A 17478-nucleotide genomic window follows, 5' to 3' on the forward strand; every position below is an offset into this window, starting at 1 on the left:
TTAGTATTCCACCATACTACACATTCCTACTCTGTGCCATTTCCATGTAGCACTGGAAATCCTTAAGTATACCCAGGAGGACTTTGACCATTTCCAGCTGACTATACATGGAGTACTAATAATGTTAGGCAGCCAATGTTTTACATGTTTCCTAGGTAACTGTGATAAATTTCTGCACCTGGTGCACTTTTGTAAAGATGGCACTTGGAGACACTGTTATCACTGAATATGTGCCATCATCCTGAATTTGTTTGACTGGGTTTGGAGATACTGGTGTAGAAATACATGGGTTTTCTCGCTGTGAAAGTTGGAGTGTAATGTTGGCATGTGCTTGACTTTGTGATTCACTGTCACTTTCTGCAGAATTAATAACATGTTGTTGTCTATGAGATCCTGTCATTAAACTTATGGAGTGCATGCCACTGTCCTCAGGCTGCCTCATACATATAACTGTGTTATCATCATCATCTTCAGCAGCCATTTTGCTGCTGATATCCTCCAAATTTCTTGGTATATTGAACTTTTTATTTCTGCTGCTGACCCTGTAAAATGATTTGAAAACATTACCAATAAAGAAGTAGCATACATTACTCTATACTTATTAAGATGATGTGGGGGACACTTACTGTGCACACCAACTTCATTATTGTTCTGTGCAGATGTGGAAGGTTCACCTGTTAGTAGCAACTGCCATGCATTTAATGTAATCATTTCATGTCACCATTCAATTTTCTATATACATTTATGTTATTGTTTTTAAACCAACCTTCCTGAGTAGACTAGTGTTGTTGCTGCAGACGTTGGTAATAGCTAGTGTCCATACCTCCTCTGATTATAACAGTGCCATCATCTTCTGTGTCACAGTCATGCCCATGAATGGAGAGGAGGTATTCCTCATTTGGCATTAAAGGGATACGTGTTAGAAGCCCACCACTGTACTGTTACAGGCAATTGCATTCTGCCTCACCTTGCTTTAGCACATACTATTATATCAGTTGCCCTCTTCCCGCACTATGTTAATATGTGGTTTCTTCCAGTGACTGCATTAATGTTCAGTACATCTTGGTTCCAGGTTTGTGCCCTCTCATCTTGTTTGGCACCCTTTTAACAAACAGATGTTTGCCATATGTTCTAAGGGCTATCATGGGAATGTGGTTTTCCTTATGACTGAAGTTGTCCTTCTTCTGTCCTGATCCCTTGTTGTGCATCATCCCTGCACATAGAAAGTTTGGCCCATTCAGACACAAAAAAATTTGATGCCTGCCATCCTCATAAAAAAGGCAGGTGACACAAACTCCATAATTATATACACATGGAGAATCTCAATCCAGCCAGGTAAAGTTGTGTTAAACTGAAGTCTGCACTAATATGAATATATTCATAACTGTAAAGCAATCCATTTTTTAACATATTCATCTTTCCCATGGACTCCTACCAGTTATTGTTATCCTAACACAATCATTTTCCATTCATCAGTCAAACTCAGAAATCTCCTGGTAAAGACACTTACCACTTCAGTACTTTACAATTACATATATATATATATATATATATATATATATATATATATATATATATATATATATATAGATATATAACAATCACTAAACAACTCAAAAAGTAAATGGCTTTCTAAGTGATTACTAATCATTTCCACTGTTGTAATGATTTTGCATTTACAAATGACAGCTTTATTTTATTCACTAAAGCCATTGTACTATGCACATCATATGATTAAAACATAACATTTCTTGAATTAAACTCACTAATTTCACAGAACTGTTTTATATTAATTTAAAATAGTTCTATTATTTTTCTTACTTTAAAAGGTCCACCATTTCCTACGTCATTTACCACCTAACTGGAATAATTGCAGATTAATATGGCAATGTTAAGCTTTTTCAAGTAAGTTGAGGGACATTTATGCAATTTGTATGCAAGTCTTGCCATTTATCTCAATCGACTGCAGTAAGAAGTGAATGTCTATGGCCACTTATGAATGTAAGGTTTCAGCTAGTCATGAATGTGTCCTTAGGTTCTTGTGAGTAGGCTGCAGAAAGTAGCAGAGTTCACAAAAGTCGTCGGCAGTTCCCAGCAGGCCATGGAAATGCACAGATAGCCTCAGTTAGGCTCATAGCTGACTATGTTTAGAAAAAGCAAAATGGAGTCATACGCATGTGAATTTGCACAACCATAAAGTATAATCCTGACCCATCTTACATCACCTGGCACACCTGATCATCTCAAAATACTCATCATTTACTAAGAGTTGGTACAGATACACACATGAATGTTTATTTATGAAAAAACATGCTATTATTTGACATGATGCATGTATATATGACATTTGTGTGTAATACTGCAAAACAATAGCTAAGGCAATCTACAACAGCAGCAGTAGTGAATGCAAGTAATATAAATAAATAATAATTTCATTATTAACTTTTATCTACCATATAAATTAAATGTGAATGTAACCCTTTAAAAAAAATATGTAGATGGCAAAGCATTTTTTGTAAAACCAAACTTGCTAATAATAACAGTATCTAGTCTAATGCCCCTGCTGGTTAACTGGGTCTGGTTAAGGTGATGTCACACCATAGAAGGTGTGATTCCAAACCTGTGAACCACAGACTTGCTCATATTTCATTCATTATGGTTCTGGCACATTGAATGATTGCAGAACCTGTAAAGACATGAGGCTGCATTTAGAGCTGGCCAAATAAGGAGACCAAGATCATGATCTCCCTTCTCAGTGAATAAGATCCAGGCAAATGTAAGACGGAGTGAGTAGAAAAAATAGACATCTGGCAGGAGTTGGGTAAGCACCTGTCATCCCTGACAGGGATCACCCAAGTGACTCCGAGGATCACGTCAGTCGCCCTGCTAGACAGGGGTCCAGGACGTAAATAGTGTGAGAAGAAATAGCCAGGGAATTGTTATGGCTAGGCTTGTATAAGCCCTAGGGCCGATAGCCTACTACCAACCTATGAACCTATGAACCAATAATGTCATCACAGGTATGATGACCTATAGAAGCATAGTTTCCAAAAGCTAGCTGAGTTATTTGATTAGGTATCTGTGAGAAGGCCAATGTTCTATAGGTTCATGAGTTCATAGGTTGGTACTAGGCTATCGGCCCTAGGATCTATACAAGCCTATCCATAACAATTCCCTGGATATTTCTTCCCATAATATTTACTTCCCTAAGAGCCCTGTCTAGCAGGGTTTCTGACATGATCCCCAGGATGAAGTTCCTATCTCCCATCCAATCGTCAAGGTTCCTTTTGAAGAGGGCCAAGGAGGCGCTCTGCTTGACATGTATGGGCAGTCTATTCCAGAGTATGGGGGGTCTGTGGGTCAGGAACCTATCCCTCCAGCATGTTTTGTTTATTGTGATGACAAGGTTTAGATCCCTGGAGCGTGTGGCTCTGAAATTTTACCTTTTTGGGTCATATTAAAAATAAAAATAAACTGATGAATGTTGCAGATGTGAGTGTATTTGCTATAACAAATATGTGTCTCTACAAATATGCATCTATGATATTATAATAATGCAAATGAAAGCATAAACATACCAGTACATGGAATTGTATCTGCTTACAAATATATGCAAAGTTTATTGAATAACACAATAATCTGTATAAATAGAAATGTAATATATGTATGAATAAAGAAATATATTGATGCCTGCTTATATATGTATTTAAAGTGCACTTACAACTATTTTTTCATGTATATAAATGTATTTATACACAAACTAAATGTTTTTTTCATTGCCACATCATATCATTTACAGTATTACTTTGCTTTAGTTAGTAGTTAAAATACATGCAGGCCATTTTTGTAAAGAAAGGATTTTCTTTGTGTAGGCAGAAAATATTTATTAGTATAATAAATGTATAATACAGTCATTTCTTCCACAGTATTAACTGCATGTACAAGATGGCTGAACACTCAGTCAGGCACCATGCCCCAGTGAGAGTGGAGGTTGCATTATCAAGTCCATGACCAGCACTTAGTGAGAATTGACCAGTTTAATTACTTCTGTATACATTTTTAAACTAGCCCCTTATATGCTTACAGCTATTAGGTAGAAACTTATCAAAACACACACTAGTTTCCAAAAGTATATATACAGCATCCATCTATAACACTATTATTATGTTTTTTTGACAATTGTTGAATTGAAAGGAACAGGACATTTGAATTACTACATTTTTCTGTGGGTGTACAGCTTCTTCTGGAACAAAATTCATAGACTTTTGCATGCTGACCATAACATTTTAAAGCAAAACTCACACTGAAAGGGTATGGAAAAATTCCAGAAAAGACTCTTCTCCCAAACAGCAACTTGGGCTCACATACAAACAAGTAACAAGTTGGAGGAAGATGCAGTCCTCCTATTTATAACTTGCATTACAGGAAATATTGGCACTATATGAAAATTCAGCTATTAATAAATATTTAAACAACACATGCTAAGCAAGTAAAACAGCAGTGACTGAAATGTCTTGCATAGTAGTAGTAGTTATATCAGTAATCTTAATAAAAATAAGGTGAAATACAAACAACAATTGTCTTGCATCTTCTCTGTCCAGCAGATGATGAGATTAAATATAGCAGAACCCAACAGAGTAGAAAAATGCACAATTATTTGATTCAGTTGGTAAGCACGAGTAAGCATAACATATAAAGAGCGTTTACCTTCCAGATATAAGATACAGGGCTTGATTCTCACCTATGGTCACTGCCTGGTTATTTTCTAAAAGAGTAATAGTCTGCAGAATGATTGCCTAGTATTTACTTTTAGGAGGGAGTGGTGTAAAAAAGCAAGGTGTCATGGTCAAGGTCTACACTTCATTGACACAAGATAAAGACTTTGATTCTAAACTGGGGTCATTGTCTAGTTATATTGGGTCAGGTGTTGGCATAATGGTTAAGGTGCTTACCTCATAGACACAAGGTAGAGTTTGACTTTCACATTTGGTTACTGTCAAATAAGTTAGGGGTTGGCATAATGTTTAAAGTGTTTACCTCACAGACAGAAGATACAGCATTTGAGTTTAACCTTTAAAGAGAAATTGGCTAGGCTTAAAATGGCCCTCTAGAACAGCTAGCATAGTAGTTGACTATGAACCCATGAATAAATTAATAAATGCAGCACTCTGTCATTAATTAATTTAATTCATGTATATAAGCAAATGTTTATAAAGGATGGTAAGTAAAGGACTACATTGTTTTCATTACATTACTGCAACCATATCTAAAAGTTATGTGACTGTATAAATGCAGTATGCTGTCTTTAACATATTTTATTAGATGCAAGTATTTATAAAAGATTGTTACAGTACAATATTGCTAACAAATGCATATTGGACATAAATATGAGATATAATTTATTGGTTATGTTAGCAAAGTAGACAACAAAATGTAAACCCCACCAAAACCTGATAGCAAAACACTCATTTTCCCCAAATATGCATAAGCACTTCTCATATTGTTATTCTGATGTATACATAAGCACTTCCCATACTAGTGTTCCCTTGTATGCATAAGCACTTTTTGTACATTCTATTTTACTTCAATAAAGATTTTGAAAAAAATAATTGTTTTAAAGTAAGAAATTGAATGCGGTGCAAAATTATGTCTGAATTAATTGTGTGGACTTTCTGTATGTCTCTCTTTTTTTCTTGTTTTATTTATGGATTCCGTTGTTCTTTTTTTCTTTCTTTTTTTCAGCTTCCCATTTCTGTTCATTTTATTTATTTATTTAACATTTGTTGACCGTGAATGTCCGACTAGGACAGAACCTATTTTCAGTGGAGGCCTGGTGACAAATGCTCCAGATGCATGTCTATGGAATTTTTCACAGATCTGAAATCCTCAGGAACAGCTCAGCTGTATATATCCCAGGTTAAGGAACATTCAGACTGCCCATTCAGAGATGTCCTCACAGGGTTGAGACAATGTCACTGGCCATGAAGGCTCCCTGGTGTGTGGCAGCCTGGCAAGCCTTACTGAAGGGGGGGCTTCAGGACTTGGTTGAAGACATGGTGGAGCAAGTTGTAGACTGACTGCTTCAGCCAATCGAGGCATCTCTTCAGTGGGTGGAAGACTCACTGACCCATTTGGTGCTGACCAACACACCACCACATGTCCCTGCCCTCTCAACATCAGGGTCTTCCAGTGCAACACCATCTCACAATGGACAAGTTTTGAGGCTTTGTGGACCAGGGCTCTTGCTGAGCACAGCTTATAATCCTTCTTATTCTTTTATAGTAAACATAGTATTCCTCCTTTTCTGTCTCTTCCAGAACAACCCTTTTGAAATGTTGTTGCTCTGTCACGCTCTTTGATGTGTTTCCTCTTTTTGAATTTTTCCTATTTTCTAATTTCCATTCTTTAACGCAATTAAAAGCGAGCCCACATAAGGATACACCTATGTAAAAATAAGTAAATCCCTTTAGTTTTTAAATAAGTAAACCCCTTTGTTTTTTTTTTAAATATTAATAATGAAAGCTGCTCAGTCCACAGCTCTCCTTAAGTCTTTCAAGTGCGACTGTGTGTAGCCGCATCCATCCATAATATCCAAATACATACAAAGTCATATGAAGCCTACGGCTTTCATGCAGCCCTTCATATATATTTGACATTTGTCTTTAGGTACTTTATGCTTTTGCCATAAGTAGGCTTGTTTTCAAAATGCCTTTGTTTTTCCTTAGAGTGAATAACCCGCACTAGTTTTTTTTTACATATACATGAAACTGTGCTCTTCACAGATAACTGTTGCTTAGCTATGAAATCCCAGACTATGAATACCACTACTAGAATTGTACTAGGTCAGTGTGAAATATGTCATGGCCACTGTAAACATGTTAAATGTTACTATACTGGAAATGTTGATGTAATTTAACATTGACATTGCAAAGGCCCAGATCATAGATGAAAATGGTCTATGGAACAAACCACCTACCTTATTATCATGTAACTAATTGCCTGGCTAAATAATAAATATATAAACATTAAATTCATATAGGCACAGATATGTACATGCTCCCACACACGTACGCTAACACACACCTATATCTGAAAACAGGCTGTTATATGTAAACACTTTCCTCTGTACTATTTCATCTGACAAACATCTCATGGAGATTTGCCATGCATACTTAATGCATTTGTATTGCTTTATCATCATCAAGAGATTATACAAGTCAAAACTACAGAAGTAGCATGTTTAACTATTTCACATTTAGCCTGACAGGAGTTTCCCCACTTCCAGATACTTCCAGATTTCCTGCCTGAACAGCTTTCACTTAAGCTAAAATTCTGAGAATGCAGTTTTCCAGCTATCCTGTTAAATAAATGTATATGTTTCATATTTAAAAAAGTTACAAAAAAATGTTAAAAAAAAATATGAAAGTCAGTCAACATGCACCCATCTTCATAATTATAATACCAATATGGCATCCAGATAAAATTGTACCTTTATATTGAACTTATTTGAAAAAATATGTAATGTTAATTATTATAATTATGCAAACGGGTATTAATATCTCTGTAAACATAGTAGGAATACCCCAACTATCAGTGCAACTTTTTGTCATGACAGCAGGTATCACTGCCAACTTTTGTAGCATTATATACATGTTCATTTGATATAAAAAAATGCCATATGTATTCTAAATGGGCCAAGTTATTGGTATAAATATTAATATGGATGCAGTCATAATTTGGTATAACAAGAAATCACATTTTCTCACTTAGTAACCATTCCATTTGGCCCAGTAAAAAAATCTGACTTGTGTGCTGAGTTGTCCTGTGAAATACTGTTCCACATTACTAAGTGCACCTTGACTGAATTATTTAGCTGGAAAAGTATAAAGTTTAAAAAGCAGAGGCAGATAGACATCAGCAATTAGTAAGAAGTTTCCTGTCATTATGTAGACATTTATTTGATATATTGATTTGATACTACCAGAAGTATCAATATCTCATAGAAGCATAATTGAAAAAAAAATCCACCACACATATAAGGGGGGTCAAAGGCCCAAAAATCAAGCACTTACTTTCAATATTGTTAACATATAATTAAGAGTTGCTAGAAAAACAGGTTTTGCATTAACATGAATTTCCCGATGTAAAGTCTGAATATTAAATGTTTGATATTATCTATTGACTGTAGTCTTCAAAGATTTGCCAGAAAAGCATATTTTGCAAGGAACACACCTAAGCACATTTCCTATTGATAAGTTTAAAAAAAAGGATTTAAGTTCAGTTTCTAAACGGTAATGTATAACAATTCCACTGTTATGTACAATACTATAAATATGTCTGTCTCCTTTTACCACTCGTCTGTTAAATCAGTTGCTAGAAAAAGTGACTTCAATTTACTTTTTATGCACAAAAACATAAAAAGTGTGGTATTTGTTAGCAGATGGCCATGGTTGCTAAGAGGTAAGATAAGAGCACAAACCAGAATATTTTTAAAACTCTTTGATAGATGCACATTTACATTATTCTGTGGCAGGTTTGTGCATCTGTAGATCTTTTATAAACACAGAAAATACTTCATCAATCACTTCATTATTTGGCATGAAAGCGATCTTTGTTCAAAATGTTTCAGTTTATAAGTTATTAATATTTGTTCTGATAGCTGTGTAGTGGTAGATTTTTCTGTTAGTTAATTAGTTTGTCATTTTGTTAGTGAGTTGGTTTCTTAATTAATAAAGCTTGGATTAGTAAGTTAGCATTTATAAGCTGTTATTATATTATATATTTTAAATTGTGTCTAACTTTTTAGTTTCAGTTCAAAGGTAGCAGAGTCTCAGTTTACACTATTGTTTTAAGGGGGAAGGGGACTTTGTTAAAGCAATGAGTGTATTGCTTTTATTGCTGTTAACACAACCACCCTCTGTAACCACTCCCTTGCTCCAAATAACCTGGCTATATATATAAAAAATGAATGCCTTTAATGCTTTTCATCATACTCAAGTAGAATCACTTGCTTGTGTGTTTCAATACGGGATATTCCATTATTACCTCAACTGTGGACTACCGACTATTTTCTATTTTATTATTTTTGAAGTACATATTTTCCGGTTTGACTTTTATTAGTGAACTACGTACATAACATATTTTAAGGCATGAACTTCACAACATACACACTGTGAAGTTTCTTCTTGGTTTGTTTAATTATTATAATGTCATACAATAACAGCTATAGAGACTTAAATAAATCATACCTGTCCTTAATTACTAAAAAAGAAACTAGCTCCTTAGCTAAAATACTTTTAGGTTAACAAATATTTTACAAGTTAAAAACAAACTTATGTGCTTTCACACAAGAAAACTCAACCAAGCAGTAATCAGAATTTCATTTAAAGTTTACTGACAAAAATAAATAAAATATTAGTCTAATAAATAAGTAAATAAACAATTGAATAATACATACATTCACAGTAAATAGTTCATATTCAGTTCTCTGATCAACCCCCTTGGGAAGAAAGGTTTCTAATTAGAAAGTGAGCTGTAATTCGACTTCTAAAAGATGGCCTTGCATAGGATCCAGATGTAATCTATCGACATGAAGACAAAATACAAAAAAAAAAAAATATTACAGGTGAATCAGCATTATGAAACTGGAAAAAATGCTGTTATACAGGATTGGTAGGTGATATGTTTTGAACAACTCTCATCTGTTCTGGAACCCTTAATGTAATCTGTGGTTAATTTTGACTATAGTATTTGCTACAAGGGCATCCTGATCCATATGCAAGAGCCTCTTTATATCAATTTCCTTTTCCCATTTAAAGAAATGAATGTCCATAAGTTGCATTTATTTCATGCTTTTTAATGATATCTCAGAATAGACAGAACGGATTTAGAAAGGTGGTAAATTTTCCATAAACTTTTATTGCAATGAATTTCAGGAATGCACTCAGACCATTTTTGGTTTGTGCATTTCTTTCACACAACAATATTGCTTTTATGATGGCAGCTGTGCATGAGCATTGTTTTATAAAGTAAAGCTACACTATTTTGCTAGAGCATTTCTGTAGTAATCTTTTTAGTTTGTAATAATCAAATCTACTGCTCTCACATTTCAATAGTTAATTTGTATAGTTATTCTGTCAATAAGTCATGGAGTATGATTAAAAAAACATGACCTGGGAATACTGGGATTCATTAACAATTGTGCAGACTTTGTGCAAAGTCTACATGACTGCATCTCATTAGTGTGATGACCAGCATGCTCATTGAATATGCATGCTGCTAATTGTACTTACATGATTCCAAGCACCATGTTGTGATCAGGAACAGTATTGGCAGCCATGAAACAGTGCGTGGAGCATGAGCACACAATGTAAACAAAACTGTGTGCCTGTAGACATACCCATTAAGTAAACACTTGCAGACAAATTATGTGAAGTAAATGCAAGTGACTTTAAAGCATGTAGATGTAGGGGACATGAAACTGAGCTAATTTACAGAGAGTAGAATGTGAACATTGCAGGGATAATTGCAAGGAGAGGGTAAAAGGAAAAAATAATTACTCATTTAATGCATTCAAATGCAACGATGCCAGAAATAAACATTTTTTAAATAGAAAGACGTCCATATTGATGGTAATAATAAATAATCCTATTTCCAAGTGTTTACCCATGCATATAACTTAAAAACAGACATGCTAACAATGGATGTGAGGGAGACAAAATACAATATTGTAAGAAAGGGTAGTAAATGTGATATTAATGTTGATAACATGCTAAGTTGAGATAACAGTCAGCAAGGACAGTGGATGCATTATGGGCCATTCTCATACAGTGCAGTTATCAAATATGACATGTACGTATAGAGAATGTATGTGTGACAACTGACTGTAGTGCTATATCCTCCACTCCATGTTGTATAAACAAGGCAAGTGCCATACAGCAGATGTGTCATGCAGAAATGAAAGGGATATGTTTTAACATTTATCATTCGACAAACATAGATGGGGATATATTACTTTGGCACGTCTTGTACAAGTATGTGTTTTATATATTTGTGCATCATAAACAGTAATATAATAGCAATCATAATATACATGTGATAAATGACAACACAGATCTGATGACACTGCCATACTTCATGCTCTCCATTTGTAAGTGGAGGGCATCTAATACAGGATTATATTGGATGTGCTCACAAAACATTACAGTGAACACAGCTATAACAGCATGTAAACAACACAAACACATATATTATTTGCATTAATAATAAATAAATAAAAAATGAGAATAACCATGCAGTGTTGTTTACTTAGTGCCAATACATTCATAAAATATTACCCTTGACTGGAACTTAACAGCAAGCTTTGGAAGCTCACCATCTGCAAACAAGTATATGGATCACATGCGCTTCAGTGGGAGTCTTAACATAGCTGTAACACTCCACCTATGTGAAGTCATTACATTAAATGTTTGTCTTGGAAGTTGTAGGAGATAACAGGGTTTTGAGAAGATTTCCCCCATCATAACTGTACACATAAAAACAATTGTGGATGTAATTCATGCATAACAGCATTTGGACTTGCAATGCTTATAGTCAGTCAATGTGGGTTTTGAATACCTGCCTATGTGATGACAAAAGTTACATATTATTGGAAAGAATCAATGTTCCACGGTGCCACTGGTGCTAAAATTGAGAGATATTTTGTCTTTGAAGCTGTGGCATCATTTTATTGCTAAAAGAAGATGTGTGCCTGTCATTTCTTTAAAATGGCATTGCTATATGTATGTTTCTCACACAACATTGCCTGCTGCTGGGTATACCCAGACAAGATGCATAACACAGTCATTGCTGTTATTGGGGAAATGGCAAATAAGCACAATTTGTGGATAATCACAGATTCAAACACATGCCTTACTAAGGCACAAGCACACAGAACATAGTCTCACATCCTCGTGCCACAGGAAAAGCCTTAGTACTTATCTTGGAAAAGACAAATGTCATCCCATGGCATCATCATTATCAAAGACAGCATTTCTGTGTGAAAAAGAAGCATAACTCATTGTAATAGGAATCTGAATCCATATATGTAAACAGCAGATAGCTGACTAACAACATTGTGACCTACCTGCACATTCACCGACATAGTAACACAAGTGAGTCTAAGCGGTAATGGCTGGATTTGAACAAATTACCTGTGATCACGAAGTATAAAAAACAGCCTAAATCACACATGCCACATGAGATTCTAAGGGAATCCAGTATCTGTCAGCATGGGATGGCATGATCGTCAGACCTTGATGCTTTGCCAGAGATGATCTGCATCTGTCACCCCTGGGATTTTGGCTACTGGCTAAGGCACTTGCCTCCCCCATAGTACCTTTTTTAGGCAGTGTCTCTAGGACAAATTTCCCAGTATATAAACTCCATCTAGAAACAACCTCAGGGTTATGCTGCTAAATGCTAAGAGTATTAACACAAAACTGCACTCAGTGGAAGCAGTCCTCATCTTGGAAGACACAGACATTTGTGCAGTCACTGAGACCTAGTTGTCAGCCATACTGGGTTACACCTACTTCTGCATGTTCAGACCACAAACTGAAGGGGTGAAAACTAAAGGAGGTGGTGTATCAATATTCATTAATGATAAATGCACCTCCAGATTCGTTAAACAGTATGATTCCCTGAAGATACTTCAGGTGTAATTAACTGTTGGTAGGACATCTGTTCAAGTCATTGCCAGCTACAGGACCCCCTCCATGAATCAAGACACCCATTCTACCTATTTGGATCTACTTGAGTCAATCAAGATACATACAAACACCATGGTTTTGTGTGACTTTAACTACCCATCCGTTGACCAGGCAAGTTATTTGTGCTCAAACTTACTTGCCCAAAGGTTCATCTTCCTTGACTTGAACTCCAGTGCTCTGGACCAGCTGGTACAAGGGGTGCCAACATCCTGGATCTGGTGCTTACCAATATGGGGGACCACTGTAGTATCTCTACTGTGAGGTCCTCCCTGGTAAGATCTGATCACAAATCTTTCTCATTTGAAGAAACTATCACACCTCCCCCCCCACCCCCCAAGCAGCAACTAAACTAAAAAACTTTTCCAAAGCCAGTTATAACCTCTTACTTCATGGTATAAATAGTTTTACTGCACCTCCCCCCAGATGGAACTGGCAACTATGCCGAGTTCTACACCAATGCTTTATACAAACACCTGTATAACTGCATTGACTCGGCCATACCTGATAGGTCCAAAACAAGCTCCTCAAGGAAGAGCAAACCTGCTTGCTGGACAACTGCCATTTACAGGCTTTATAATAAGATGAAGAAATTTCTATCTAAGAGCAAGAGGGAGTGAGCCCTAAACTGAAAACACTCCGTCCTCACCTTAAACAAGCAAATAAGACTTCTTGTGAAGTCTTCCAAAGCAAACTATCAATCCAAAATAGCTTCCTCAGTTAAAGACATCCATAAGGCATTCTTTAGTTACATCCATATCCAAAAAGGAAAGGCCCAGATTTGTGCCGTACTGGTAGTTTATGATACCACATATACTGAGCCTGTGGATATAGCTAACCTGTTGCCCGACAGGTTCTGTGAAAACTTAACTCCCCTGTCCCTTACACATGTTCCCCCATTACATCCCTAGTACCTGTCCTCTACCTTGTATCTCTAAAGAGCAGGTCATAAATGCCCTCTCTAAGGCCAAAAATACAGCATCTATGGGGCATGATAATATCCCAGGCTGCGTCCTACATGGGCTCCAACAAGAATTAGCAACATCATTGGGTACTTTTTTAAATCATAGTCTAAGCACTGGTTCCATACCAGCTGAATGGAAAACGGCCACCATTATTTCCTTGCACAAATGTGGTGCTTCCACTGACCCTGGGACCTATAGATCTATTAGCCTGACTAGACTTATCTGCAAGGCCATGGAGTGAATCATCCTGGAGCTTATCAACAAAGATATAGGTAGTCTCCAAACACTTGACCCTGCTCAGCTTAGATTTGTCAAAGAGAGATCATTGAACCTGGCGACTTCTTTGAGATAGTCACCATGGCCCTGGAAGAGGGGAAATCTGTGCATACAGCCTACCTAGACTTGGCCAAGGAGTTTAACACTATCCCCCACTCAAGCATCACTGACAAATTCACCCAGCTAGGTATCAACCATTATATTGTTAGATGCATCACTAACTGGCTCATTGATAGAACCCATACAGTCAAAATAGGGAAATCCACCTCCAAAAGCATACCTGTAACCAGTGGTGTTCCACAGGGATCAGTTCTGGAACCTCTACTGTTTGGAATCTATTTATCCGAAGTACAAGCAAAAACTAAAGGTCTGTGGCTGACAAAGTTTGCTGATGACTGCAAATTGGATTAGACATAGAATCTCCAAATGATGTCAACATCCTACAAGTGGGTCTTCCACAAATAAATGATTGGTGCCATAGTTATGCCCTTAAACTCAATGCAAAAGAAAAAATTATTATAATCCCTTTTAGTAAGGGTGATGTTCTTGCTAACTACCACATCAATAGCAACACCTTAAGGACGTACTCAGTGGTGAGAGACCTGGGCACACAGGTTGACAGCAACCTTACTTTTGATCACCATATCTCCACAGTGGTAAGAAGGGCATTATATATGGCTCATCTCATAAGTAAGTGCATTGCCTCCAGAAAAAAAGAAGTTATAACCTCTCTGTACTCTTCCTTCATCAGGCCAATAATTGAGTACAACTCCACTTTTGGTATGTGCCTTTCCAAGCACCTGCAGCAATTGGAGAGACCACAGAGGTTCCTCTCAAGGAAAATTCAGGGTCTTCAGCATCTGTCCTATGTGGGTCATTTGAAATCACTGTCACTTTATTTTGTTTCATACAGACTACTCAGAGGCGATCTCTGCCTTGCATACAAGGCAATCTCTGACTCTGCTTTATTGGAAATGCTGCATCCCCATAAGTCAAACGATGCATGAGTTACTCATTCTAAAGATCTTAACCTGGTATGCGACATTAATAGAACCTGCTGGTGGAACAGATTTGTCTCCCAGAGGTTACCATACCTTTGGAACAGACTCCCACTTCATTTCAAATGGAGCACCTCATTGGCCCTCTTCAAATGCAATCTGAACAACTAGATGGGTAACTGTACATTCATCCTGGGGGTTCCACCTGTGTCCCTCTTGGACAAGGGCAATAGGTGCTGATCATGGAAATAAGGGTACAACTTGGCTAGGCTTGTAAGGGCCCTAACACAATTAGCCTAGTAACTTCTCATAACCTTATGAAATGTTCTTTTACCATTGTGACATTGCACATTTGAATGGATGACATCACCATTTCTTCATACACTGATGTTGTTCTAAAAATGCATGGAGGTGGTTGAAGTGCGCAGTAGCACTACACAGCTACACATACTACTTGCATTAGAAGACTTCTCTAAACAACAGGACAGGCAAACATCCATGGGCAGTAGTCCCAAATTGCTGGACTCATACCCTCTGCACTTATGCAGTCTAGAGAGTACAATTTCAACAGCTAGCACAACAGGGTAACTCTCATCAGCACTTTGTTATGGTTCTTTTTTGATAGCATGCTGTAAGCATTGTATTTCCAAAAATGTTTGCTGCTTGGGGATAATACAAATTTATAGCGTAACTGTCTTTCAGGGAAAATATGATTCCTAAGTTGAATTTTACATAAGGGTGGTTGTCTCAGACACAATTACACATGACAGTGCACACAGTAACATTACTTACACATTGCTTGAGTTAAACCCCCTACCTTTCTACTTATACAATCTATATAACACAAGATTAGCTGCAAGCACCAAAGGATAATTATGAGTTGTAAGGGCATAGCATGGAATTAGAGAAGATGTTTGTAGTAAAAGTGGGATGGGGAATAGGGCATCCTATCCCATGTTAATATCTTCTGCTGAGTGGAAGATGATAGAACATGACTGTTCAGGAAGTTATATGTAATGGATATTCAAGCCACACACCTCCTACCTAACTTGATTATACTATGTAGAGGTCAGAGTATTAGCCATGAGTGCCACAGGACAAGTCGATTACTTAAGGGAAGAGAGTGCACTTTGGACAAGATGACCACATCACTGTGTTACAGATAGGAGGTTTCTGGAAAAAGCAGGATAAAGAGAAAGAGGGAGGTATGTCAAAAGTTAAACGCATTCTCCTTAGTGGACGTGGACACAGCACATTTGATATTGAGGTATTACTTACTTGACACTATATACCCCAAGACAGGCACACAAGTTACCTATGGTGGTTACTGAACCTCCTACCTATTGAGTTACATAGCCTAGAACATACAGTATTAATCAGAAGCATGGCAGGAGAATTCTGATTTTTAAGGGGAGAGAGTGCACTTTTGATAGGATGATCTCATAAGTATGTTGCAGAGAGGATATTTATGTTGAAAGTGGGGTAAAGTACAGGCGGAGCTGTGTCCAACATTACATGCATCCTTCTCACTATACCCTGCCAGATGCACACACACACACACACACACACACACACACACACACACACACACACACACACACACACACACACACACACACACACGTTCACTATGGTGTGAATTAAACATTCTACCTAGCTAGTTACACAATCTAGAGAGCAATGTATTACTCACAAAAGCCACAGGAGAAGTCTGAATTTAAGAATGTGAAAAAGTACCTTTGTAATTAGTAAAAATTCTCTGTTTGGAATAGCTGTTACTGTGTATGACAGGTTTTGAGACAAATGCATATGTGTGGACATGCCACTGTAACAGCAATGAGATTGTCTCATGTAATGGTATACATCTCTGCTAAGATTTATATACACTGTCCTACATGTACATTAAGGGACATGTACTTGTTTCACAGTATGGGATGTCAATGACAATCACAGATGTAACCCAGTAGATTAGCAATCAATCATTCTTGCCATTACCACTTCATTTCGGGATAATTGCCCACTTATTTGTCTCATGCTTATACAATGTGCATTGACAATACAAACAGACACTTCCTAAATAGGACAGCACACTGACGAATAACACTGATGGATTATGTGGGGAATACGTTCCTTTACTAAGTTAACTAACATTGTAACACAGTTGCAAGTGTAACCACTGCAGTGCAGATGTACATTAACAGACTGATTTATTTTACTCTGAAATCCAGATAACTTGGCAAAATTCAATACAGACATGCAGACATTGCATTTGCTGTAATAGTTTTTAATTTCTGCCTAAATCACACCACTGAAAAGCCCAGTTGCTCTGCTGATGGCAAAGTATTAGCACATGTGAAATCATATCCTGAGGTGTTGACTTTGAATGGGAATTAGCAGTAGTTTATGTGCTCTATGTCAAGTTTCACACAAAGAAGCATTATACATGTAAAACCACGTATGAACCTGACTGAATATAGAACTGATATGTATTAT

Source organism: Protopterus annectens, chromosome 2.part1, assembly GCF_019279795.1.
Source record: "Protopterus annectens isolate FY-2018-M chromosome 2.part1, PAN1.0, whole genome shotgun sequence".
NCBI lineage: Eukaryota > Metazoa > Chordata > Ceratodontiformes > Protopteridae > Protopterus > Protopterus annectens.